Here is a 12,598-nt window from a genome sequence, read left to right on the forward strand (position 1 = left end):
CAAACATTTTCCTTGTTGCCTCTGATTCCCCTTTGAAATTCAAACAACGTCTCAGCTTATCTACAAATGCAAATGTTTGATCTAACTTATTTACTTGTACCTCAAACTGAACATCTTTAACCTTTTCATGGTTCCAAACCTCCAGACACCCTGACTCCTATCAAACTCCTGCTCAGCTTCAATAACACACACAGACACAGACATTCAGTCTTCTTTACAAAATAACACAATATTTCCAAAAATATTTTAAAATAACGTCCATTCTCACATCTCCCTCCTTAACAAAAAAATGAACCATCATAATTCGAAGAAGATGGTTTCATTTTTCAACCCACTTCTTACACCTTACTACATTTAACTATACACACAAAACTATTACACTATAATGTGCATGCATTAACCATGAAAAAGAACAAGTCTTTTGTAAAAATAAAGTTCATTGCTGTCCATTCTCCATTTGTCAACCTCCAAGTTAATTTGAAATTTAAACTCTTGACAATGAATCTGCATCAAATTTTCTCATCCAAATGATTGCAATAATAAAAAATCTCTACCAAAACAGTCTGGTGTTTTTGTTCCGAAACTTTTCCAGAAACTTCAAAAGATTGTGGTCAGTATATGTAACTGTCACTGAAGAATTGTTTGCAACATACACTTCAAAATGCTGCAAAGCTGACACTAAACTTAAAGTCTCTTTCTCTATAGTTGAATATTTCTCCTGATGTACATTCAACTTCCATGAGAAATATCCTACCAGCTTCTCAATTCCCAGTTAGACCATAAGACATAGGAGCAGAAATTAGGCCATTTGGCCCATGGAGCCTGCTCCGCCATTCAATCACGGCTGATAAGTTTCTCAACCACATAATCCTGCCTTATCTCCGTAACCTTTGATCCCCTTACCAATCAAGAACCTATCTATCTCGGTCTTAAATACACTCAATGACTTGGCCTCCACAGCCTTCTGTGGCAATGAATTCCACAGATTCACCACTCTCTGGCTAAAGAAGTTTCTCCTCATCTCTGTTCTAAAAGGTCTTCCCTTTACTCTGAGGCTGTGCCCTTGGGTCCTAGTCTCTCCTTCTTATGGAAATATCTTCCCCACGTCCACTCTATCCAGGCCTTTCAGTATTCTGTAAATTTCAATCAGATCCCCCTTCATCCTTCTAAACTCCATCAAGTATAGACCCAGAGTCCTCAAACGTTCCTCATATGTTAAGCCTTTCATTCCTGGGATCGTTCTCGTGAATCTCCTCTGGACCCGCTCCAGGGCCAACACATCCTTCCTGAGATATGGGGCCCAAAATTGCTCACAATATCCTAAATGTGGTCTGACCAGAGCCTTATAAAGCCTCAGCAGCACATCCCTGCTTTTATATTCTAGCCCTCTCGAAATAAATGCCAACATTGCATTAGTCTTCCTAACTATCAACTCAACCTGCAAGTTGACCTCAAGAGAATCCTGGACTAGGACTCCCAAGTCCCTTTGCACTCCAGATTTCTGAATTCTCCCCCCATTTAGAAAATAGTCCATGCCTCTATTCTTCCTACCAAAGTGCATGACTTCACACTTCCCCACGTTATATTCCATCTGCCACTTCTTTGCCCATTCTCCTAACCTGTCCAAATCCTTCTGCAGCCTCCCCGCCTCCTCAATACTACCTGTCCCTCCACCTATCTTTTATCATCTGCAAATTTAGCCAGGATGCCCTCAGTTCCTTCATCTAGATCATTAATGTATAAAGTGAAAAGTTATGGTCCCAACACTGACCCCTGCGGAACTCCACTAGTCACCGGCCGCCATCCTGAGAAGGATCCCCTAATCCCCACTCTCTGCCTCCTGCCAGACAGCCAATCGATCCATGCTAGTACCTTGCCTCTAACACCATTGGCTCTTAACTTACTGAGTAGCCTCCTGTGCAGAACCTTGTCAAAGGCCTTCTGGAAGTCCAAGTAGATAACATCCATTGGCTCTCCATTGTCTAACCTACTCGTTACATCCTCAAAGAATTCTAGCAGATTTGTCAGGCATGACCTCCCCTTGATGAAACCATGCTGACTTTGCCCTATTTTATCATGCACTTCCAAGTATTCTGAAATCTCATCCTTAACTATGGATTCTAAAATCTTACCACGACCGAGGGCAGGCTAATCGGCCTGTAATTCCCTGTCTTTTGCCTCACTCGCTTCGTAAACAGGGGGGTTACATTAGCGACTTTTCAGTCCTCTGGGACCCTCTCTGACTTCAGTGATTCCTGAAAGATCACCACTAACGCCTCCACTATCTCTTCAGCTATCTCCTTCAGAACTCTGGGGTGTAATCCATCTGGCCCAGGTGATTTATCCACCTTCAGACCTTTCAGTTTTCCTAGCACCTTCTTGGTAATGGCCACCAAACTCACCTCTGTCCCCCAACTCTCTTGAACTTTGGGGATGTTACTCGTGTCTTCCACCGTGAAGACTGACGCAAAGTACCTATTCAGTTCCTCCGCCATTTCTTTGTTCCCCACTACTAATTCTCCAGCGTCATTTTCCAGCAGCCCAATGTCCACTTTTGCCTCTCTCTTATCCTTTATATATCTAAAAAAACTCTTGCAATCTTCTTTTATATTACTGGCTAGTTTACCCTCATATTTAATCTTCTCCCTCCTTATTTCTTTTTTAGTTGTCCTATATTGGTCTTTGTAGGCTTCCCAATCCCTGGTTTCCCATTGCTCATCGCTGCATTGTATGCTTTCTCTTTAGCTTTTATGCTGTCCCTGATTTCCCTTGTCAGCCATGGTTGCCTCGTCCTCCCTTTAGTATGCTTCTTCTTCCTCGGGATGAATTTTTGCTGTGTCTCCGAAATTACTCCCAGAAACCCCTGCCATTGCTGTTCCACTGTCTTTCCTGCTAGGCTCATCTCCCAGTCAATTTTGGCCGGCTACCCCCTCATGCCTCTGTAGTTGCCTTTATTCAACTGTAATACCGTTACATCTGATTCCAGCTTATTCCTCTCAAATTGCAGGGTAAATTCTATCATATTATGGTCACTTCCTCCTAAGGGTTCCTTCACCTTAAGCTCCCTTATCAAATCTGCCTGATTACACATCGCTAAATCTAGAATTACCTGTTCCCTAGTGGGCTCCACCATAAGCTACTCTAAAAAGCCATCTCGTATACATTCTACAAATTCCTTTTCTTGGGATCCACTACCAACCTGATTTTCCCAGTCTACCTGCATATTGAAATCCCCCATGATCACTGTAACCTTGCCTTTCTTACACGCCTTTTCTATCTCCTGGTGTATCTTGTGCCCCACATCCTGACTACTGTTTGGAGGCCTGTACATAACTCCCATTATGGTTTTTTTTACCTTTGCGGTTCCTCAACTCTACCCACACAGATTCTACATCATCTGACCCTACATCATTTCTTGCTATTGAGTTAATTTCATTTCTTACTAACAAAGCAACCCCACCCCCTCTGCCAACCTGCCTATCTTTTTGATAGGATGTATATCCTTGGATATTTAGCTCCCAGTCCTGATCCCCTTGCAGCCATGTCTCTGTAATGCCCACCACATAATACCTGCCAATTTCAAGCTGCACCACAAGCTCATTTACCTTATTTCGTATACTGGGTGCATTCAGATACAACAGCTTCAGTCCTGTATTTCCCGTCCCCTTTCTCATTGTCGTCCCTTTATCTGATGTGCTTGAAGTTAGATTCCTAGCCCTTTCCAAACACTATGTCCTGTTTTGAGTTCTGGGGACTTTAATAGCCTCGCCTGGGCTCTCCTTTCTTTTCAGTTTTTTCATTATTTTCCAAGAAGTTGAATCCAGCCCCCAACCCCCACACACTAACCTGCTGCTTTGTTTCCCATTAGTCATACTTTTTGGTGTTTTACCCTTCCCTGCCCCTCCACTTTCTAGTTTAAAGTCCTGTTGACCACCCTATGTACCCTTTTCGCTAGAACATTGGCCCCAGGTCGGTGCAGGTGGAAACCATCCCAACGGTACAGATCCCTCCTGTTCCAATACTGATGCCAGTGCCCCACGAAATGGAACCCCTCTTTCCTGCACCAGTCCTTTAGCCAAGTATTTACTTCCCTTATTCTCGCATCCCTATGCCAATTTGCATGTGACTCGAGTAGTAATCCGGAGATTATAACCCTTGAGGACCTGTTCTTTAATTTAGTTCCTAGTTCCTGATAATCCCCAAACAGGTCCTCTTTCCTAGTCTTACCTTAGTTATTGGTCCCAACATGGACCACAACAACTGGATCCTCCCTCTCCCTCTCCAATATCCTTTCAAGCCGGTCAGAAATGTCCCTCGCCCTGACACCAGGCAGGCAACATACCATGCGGGACACTCGATCCTGCTTACAAAGGATGCTATCAATTCCCCTAATTATAGAATCCGCTACAACTACCACTTGTCTTTTGGCTCCACCCTCTTGAATGGCCTCCTGTGCCATGGTCAGCTGGCTCATCCTCCCTACAGCCCTGTTCCTCATCCACACAGGGAGCAAGTACCTTGTACCTGTTGGACAAGGTCAAGAGCTGAGGCTCCTCTGTTCCTGAACACAGGATCCCTCTACCTGCCTCACTTGCAGTCAAACCCTGCTGACCTTGTCCACTGACTGAACTTGAGGTACTTAATCCACCGGGTGTGACCGCCTCCTGAAACAAAGTGTCCAGGTAACTCTCCCACTCCTGGATGTGCCGCACCATCTGGAGCTTGGACTCCAGTTCATCAATTCTGAGCCAGAGTTCCTCCAGCAACCAACACTTGCTGCAGATGTGGTCACTGCAGCTCGCAATGGGATCTGCCAGCTCCCACATCATACAGCTACAGCACATCACCTGCCCAGGGAAGGGAAGAATTTGCAGGGTTGTGGGGAAAGAGCAGAGCATTTGGATGAATCAGACAGTCTTTTCAAAGAGATGGCAGGGGCATGATGGGCTGAATGGACACCTTCTGCAGCCTATGAATCTGAGCCTACTGCTTTTGTGCAGGTTAAAAGGGACAGATTTCATTTCAGCCTCTTCCCTGTATCTGTATTTAAAGAGACGGGTTTCTGTTCAGCTCTGAGTGACTGATATAACAATGTCTCCACTCCTCCGTATATTTAAACATGGAACAAAGTCTTGCATGGCCGATTATAGTCAACAGCCTTCCTGTAGCTTTCTCTAGACACAGCAAGAAAGTGTTTGACTGCTTAGCAACAAATAAATGGGTCATTATCAGGTTGGTAAGATGTGACAAGTGGAGTGCCACAGGAGATCAGTGCTGGGCCCTCAACCATCTACAATCTATATCGATGACTTGGATGACAGGATCAAATGTATGGTGGTTAAATTTGCTGATGACAGATATAGAGGAAAATAATTTGCGAAGAGATTTAAGGAGTTTGCAAAGGGATATAGGTGGTCGAGTGAGTGGGCAAAAAACTTGGCAGGTGGAGCATCATGTGGGAAAATGTGAACTTGTCCACTTTGGCAGGAAGGATAAAAAAAACAGCATATTATTAAAATGGAGAGAGATTGCAAAACTCTGAGCTACAGAGGGATCTGGGTGTCCTGGTACATGAACCACAAAAAGTTAGTCTGCAGGTACAGTAAGTGATTAGGAAGGCAAATGGCATGTTGGTGTTTCTTGCAAGGGGAATGGAATCGAAAATTCGGGATGTTTTCCTGCAGCTGTACAGGGCCTTGGTGAGACCACATTTCGAGGATTGTGTACAATTTTGGTCTCTTTAATTAAGAAATGACACAATTGCTATTGTAGCAGCGGAAGCTGGGTCACTGAATATTGTTAAGGCTCAGTTTGATAGATTCTTGATTGCCGAGGGTGAGAAAGGGGATGGGGACTAGGAAGGAGAGTGGAGTTGAGAACACAATCAGGTCAGCCATGATCTTATTGAATGGTGGAGCAGGCTCGAGGGGCCAAATGGCCTACTCCTGCTCTGAATTAGTACATATTAACCGTTTACCCCCTTATTCCAAACTCTGAAATGATTCACAGTGATAATTCTTATTGGTGACAGTGGTTAGATTTTGTTCAGTATAAATAAGACCTGATACACGTAAATGCTCCCTGGTCTGCCCCAGATGCCATGGCACCAGTCAATGCAATATGTAAAACCTCTACAAATCTCTGTGCTCGGGGAATCGCTTCTGATACTTTTTTACATCACAAAATCTATAGAGAGTGATTTAACCCAATCATTGCCGAGCTAGCATTTGAACAGACCAATTACAAAACCTGTCATTGAACCATCTGTACCTGCCCAAGCCACGTCAAACTCTCAAACAACTGGCTTCCCACGCTCCGTCCCCGGTACAGGGAGTCAGCATTCCCATGTCAAGCAGTGAAAACATGGTGGCCTTGACACCCAGGTGTTGTCTAGGATTCAAGGCACTCTTGTTTTCTCTGTCTTGTGGGAGCTGTTCATCTCCCTGTTCCCACAAAGCAAGTCGTCTGTTCTCAGCGCTGCCAGATTTCTGCTGAAGTTTGACCCCTTTTACACCTTTCGGATCAACAAAACATTTGGTCAATGAAGACCCAAACCACATTTTCCCATCCTGTCACCTGTCAACCATCCTCACCCAGAGAGTAATCACAACAGGAATAAAAACAGGAGAAGTGTAACAATCAAATTAAAAATAAATGCACAGCCAGTCATAGCTTTTAATTTAATGTTTACTAATTAGCAAGAAAATCCGAAGCAGGGGGTCCCCCAGGATTCTTACAGTCCATACCTTGAAGGGGAGGAGAACTATCTCTCCGACCCCTCACTCAATTTCACTTCGTTATTTTCTAGTTCTATTCTGGCCCCGCCTGGGGTAACATCTACTCGATCTTGTTTTCTCCTGAAGGAGCGCTGTGAGTTCTGGGTTACTAGTACACAAGGACATATGCTTCAAGGAACAGATCAAGCATGGATGCAAAAGATTTTCCAGCTCTCTCCTTACCCCTGACCAGCTTGTGGAGAGTTCTCATTCAGTATTATTTCTCCCAAGCCCTTCATTGTCCCAATCCATAATTTTCTATCACTTTCAGCTTAGTTTTACTCACTTTTCAACCATGACTGGTGTCTTTAATTCTATCCTGACTGTTTTAAAGTCAGTTTCTCTCTGGAGCATGTATCAGTGCCCTGATCACAGGAAAATGGTGTCTCATTCCTCTGGCCACGTTAACCATTCCATGTCATACTGTTTGTCAAGTCGCTGTGTATGTTTGGGACTCTTCCATGTATTTCACCATGAATTTCCTTCTATTAGTTGCTTAACATCTAACAAATCACATCTGCATGTACACTGGTATCCCAATAGCATGACAGACCTTTTTTGACTTTCATGTTATCTAAAGTTCATGGGGGCAGTGGGGGGGAGCGGGTGTGTGTGGGGGGTGCGGATGGGGTGTGTGTGTGTGGCGGGGGCCGGGGTGGGGGGGCGGGGGGTTGGTTGGGTCTGCCTCAAGAGCTTTGCTGATCTCACTCTGTGCGGAACCGATATTTCATCTTGTCTACAATTCCCTGAATTTCACTAGAATCTACATGGATACCAGATTGATCTATTCCATTCAACTACACCCAAGGTGAGTTATTCCAATTCCTTCACTGCCCAGTAGAATTGTAAACATTCCCATTTTATTCCAGGCCTGAACATATCTTGTTTCTTTGTTCTGGCTAGGAATGTTCCCCTTGGAGCAAAGGAGGTTGAGGGGAGATTTGATAGAGGTGGACAAGATTATGACAGGCTTACATCAGCTGGGCAAAGAAAAGCTGTTCCCGCCAAGGATGAGGGGACACAGGTTGAAGGTTTTAAGTGAGCAATATGGAGGGGATGTGAAGATTTTTTTTTACACAGCGAGTGAGAATGACCTGGAACTCGCTGCCTATGAGGTGGTGCAATCAGAGATGATGAATGATTTCAAAAGAAAATTGGATGGTTACTTGAAGGCAATAAACTTGCAGGGATACGGGGATATAGAGGGGGAATGGGACTGACTGGATTGCTCTACAGAGAGTCAGCATGGACTCGAGGTACCAACTGGACCTTTTTGAAGGTAACTTTGTAGCATTTAACCCACCGTTGGTGCAGCTGTTCAACAAAACTAACAACTTCTTAAACAAATATTTGTGACTCGACCAATGGGAAAAGTGTTCCTCATTTCCCCACAACAAACTGAGCCAATCAGCTTGGAGTCCCTTCTAACTGTGAACTATAACTTGTATCTAAACAGGGTGTCCTGGAACACCTGGTGCTCTGACCCCTTCCTGACCTTAACACCAGTTTTTTTTCCTTAAAGCTACATTACAGTATCTGGAACTTAAAGAGACAGGCAATTGAAGACTGTTCATCGTTAAGCTTACATACAGTACAATTTGGTAATATAAGCCTTATTCATTACACAAATGTGTCATCAAGGTGAAGTCTAACAGTTAACACTGATCAAGAGGCTGACTCCAATTATTTTGCAGGGAATCCTGACTCTTTTTAGTGATTACAATGTACTGACATCACCAAACCAGCACAAGTAGAACTTTCATACTCCTTAACCTTGTGTCAATCCTCAGTACGAGGTGAATCTGGGTAACATTTTCACCAATCCAATCCACATACTGATGAGTTACAGCCACTATCTAATACAGCACAGTTGAATGAGTCTGTGAGTAACATACTCATCACTGGACCAAATCTCCTTGTAACTAGTGCAATTCCTTCAGAGTGATCATCATCATCATCTTCAGCCTCAGAATTCTGTGTGTCATGTGTCACTTTGAAGACCCTCATTTTCCACTTTGGGCAGTTCATCACATAATGATATTTTGAGTCAGACCTGAAACACCTGTCATTCCTGGGATTCATTCACCTATTAGTGCTGTTCCAATCCTGTATTCTGATGTGATATCCAGATCTGTTAAAGATGCTATCACCCTCATTCGAAACCTGTCAAAGTCCAACTATGCTTCATAGGCATCCAGTAGATCATCTTTCTTGCAAATCTCATCAATGAACCCGAATAGAAAGATCCAAACCTTCATCAGTATCCAACTGACAGGCATCTAGCTCACTAAATACTTTGCTTCTGATTTTACTTTTGTTGGGAGATGACGATGCCAAGACCAGACTTTGTTTCCTCCTTGGTAGGGACGTAACCCATGTCCACATATCCACTTCATTCTTCCACTGGTTGTGTGGCTCAGACTCTGAGAACATCAGCAGGTAATCAGACCCTGACAATTTCCACTTGCTTTCAGCCATTTCTCACAAAAGCTACTCAGGTTGTAAGTTTCTGTGTGAAGATTTATTTTCCTTTAGTTTCCAACCTTCACCATTAAACATGCATTCTCCGTTACCCTGTTATAATCCTAACAGCCTGCTGGTGAAGGAAGAAACCGGAGCCAATCTTTACTTGGTATAGATTTATTCACTGAGTGAAACATTACGGATATATACCTCCTGACTCGACTTCACTCTATATCAGTAAGGGTCTCTTTATATATATGCTCAAGTAACTATCCAATCCATGATGTCCACCTGTGTCTACTTAACCTCAATTGATACAATTAACAGCCACAGTCAGAGCATCTAAAAGGTCTCTAATCGGTGTGACTGTCATGGTGTGTCAGCAGCTCAGATGAACAAGTGAATCTCTTCCCACACTCAGAGCCTGTGAATGCCCTCTCCCTCGTGTGAACTCGCTAGTGTCTCAGCAGGGTGGATGTATCACTGAATCGCTTCCCACACACGGAACAGGTGAACGGCCTCTCCCCGGTGTGAACTCGCTGGTGTGCCAGCAGATCACACAACATGGTGAATCTCTTCCCAAATTCTGAGCAGATCAGCCAGTCCCCAGTATGAACTCGCTGGTGTGTCAGCAGGTAGGATGACCAAGTGAATCACTTCCCACACTCAGAGCAGGTGAACGGCCTCTCCCAGCTGTGAACTCGCTTGTGCATCAGCAGGGGGGATGAATCACTAAATCTCTTCCCACACTCCGAGCAGGTGAACGGCCTCTCCCCAGTGTGAACTCGCTTGGTGTCTCTGCAAGTGGGATGAATTAGTGAATCTCTTCCCACATTCAAAACAGGTGGTCTCTCCCCAGTGTGAACTCGCTGGTGCGATTGCAGGCTGGATAACTGACTAAATCCCTTCCCACACTCAGAGCAGGTGAACGGTCTCTCCCCAGTGTGAACTCGCTGGTGTGTCTGCAGGTGAGATGACTGAGTGAATCCCTTCCCACATTCAGATCAGGTGAATGGCTTCTCCCCAGTGTGACTGCGCCAATGAGTTTCAACGCAGATGGGGATCTGAATCTCTTCCCACATTCACCACATTTCCACGGTTTCTCCATGGTGCGCGTGTCCTTGTGTCTCTCCAGGTTCTACTATCAGTTGAAGCCTCATACTCACACAGAACATGTGTACGGTCTCTCACCGCTGTGAATGGTGATGTTTTTCTCAAGCTGAGGAACTGGTTAAAGCTTTTTCCACAGTCAGTGCACTGGAACACTTTCAATCAGGTGTGTGTCTCTCTCATGGTTTTGCAGTCACGCTGATGTTTAAAACCTTTTGAAACAGACAGAACAGACAAACATTTCTCCTTCTAGATTCAAAGGCTGATCATACTCAGGTCCTGATGAGTCAAGTGAGTCTGTCAGATCTTGACGTGACGTTTGGTTTGAGATTTTTGTCAGCAAATCCTCCCCTTCTAATATTCTGCTAAAGGAGTTTACAAACATTATTGTCAGTACAGGATAGAAATTCAGAACAGACAATTCTAATTTCTATGGAACATTCTTTCCTCTCTCATTCCCCAAAAGCAGGTAAGCTCCATCCCACACACTCTCACTCCATTCTCACTCTGCTGCACCTAAGATACACCCAACATTACTGCACCAAAAATGTGTGTAAGATATATGATTAGAGATACATGGTGGTGTGGGGAACAACTTTATTTCAACAGCCAGTGGTGATGACCTGGAAGCCACTGCCTATGAGGGTGGTGGTCCCAGAGACGATCAATAATTTCTAAATGAAATTGAATTGACACTTGAAGGAAATGAACATGCAGGGGAACGGGGATGTAGAAGGTGGAACGGGACTAACTGGATCGCTCTACAGAGAGTTGGTATGGATTTGAGTTGTCAAATGGACCCCTTCTGTGTCAGAATTACTCCATCATTGGAAATATATTAAGTAGCTACAGTACTGTCCTCCAAGACTAGAAGGATAACAAATGAACTTTATTATAAAACTATCAATAATATATCTAAAGTTTCCCCCATTACAAAAGCATAATAATTTTCACAATATTATTCTGGTTTATCGTCAAGTAGGTTCATGGGTGTGAGTGTGGGTGCAAGCTTGAAATTATCAAAAGAAGTTAGGTGTAGAAATGTACTTGAAATGCTAATGAGTAAACATCGATGGGGTCTTAGCATGTACGGTGTGAAGGGAATTTGCATTTATATATAAGTAAAGGGGTTATTTGGATTTCAACGGCTGTTAGTTTTTTTGCAACCAGCCAGATAAGCAAGGCTAAACAGTGTGTTCATTTTTCCCAAAAGTTAGAAACAATTTTGGCAACATGAAAGATTGTTATAGTATGGGAAATGTAAAGTTCCAAAGACCTAAGGAACAATGGAATTTACATATTAAAGAGACAAACATATATGAAGGAGAATGAAAGGCTATGTTGGGGGGGCCATGTAGGATTGAGCAGGAGTGTGTGAAACAGCCTTCGGAAAGCCTCCACCCATTTGTGCATAAGTCTACTGTGTCCTGCAACTAAAGTTAGAGACAAGCTTTTGGAATTCCACTGTCAAGTGTGTTCTGTGGTCACTTGCTGACTTGTCTTTTAAATTTAAAATCTATTTTGGATTGTTGCCTTACAGGGGGTGTGTAATTTAGAGTCAGGTTAATTAGGAATTTTAGGATTGGTTATAGTATTAAGTAATTGTAGTCATATGTATTTGCTTGAAATCTTTTCTTTTGTTAATAAATATTTTAATTTCATGTTTAAAATCTCTAAAGGTCTTAGTGGACTCGTTGTTTCTGAATTCAGTGCACACAGCTTCTCGTAATAAATACAAATTGCACAACTATTGTGATAGCGTGGCCAAGTTTCCCTTGTAGATTTGGTCCACCTGGCACACATCATCTCCCACATCATAACACCCCAATCACAACATTAGACATATCTTTGTCCTCTCATACTGTATTGTCCAGGGGGCAGAACTCTTTCACTCGAGTGTCACAATGTCTTTAAGAGAGAGAGAGACCTGGGCCAACATTTCCAGAGTCTGCACCCTCCCTGGACTCACTTCCTTTCCCCTCATTTCCTGCAAGTCAACAATTTGCCCCCAGAATGAGAAGAGAAATGGAAAGGGGGAGAAAAGAAAGTGTTTTACTCACAGATGTTGTCCAGAGGAGAATGTTTTAGTCTGAAGCTCATTGTCCGACTTACGCATTGTGACGTCCATAACGGAACCCTGCCTGAATCAGCCAATAGGAATCAGACTGCTTCGCGGTGACGTCCTCGGGTTCCAGTCTGCAGGCCAGGCGCGCGGACACGGGAGCCCCGCCCCTACCCATTGTTTCCCC

This window comes from Carcharodon carcharias, assembly GCF_017639515.1.
Source record: "Carcharodon carcharias isolate sCarCar2 chromosome 27 unlocalized genomic scaffold, sCarCar2.pri SUPER_27_unloc_1, whole genome shotgun sequence".
In the NCBI taxonomy this organism is placed as follows: Eukaryota; Metazoa; Chordata; class Chondrichthyes; order Lamniformes; family Lamnidae; genus Carcharodon; species Carcharodon carcharias.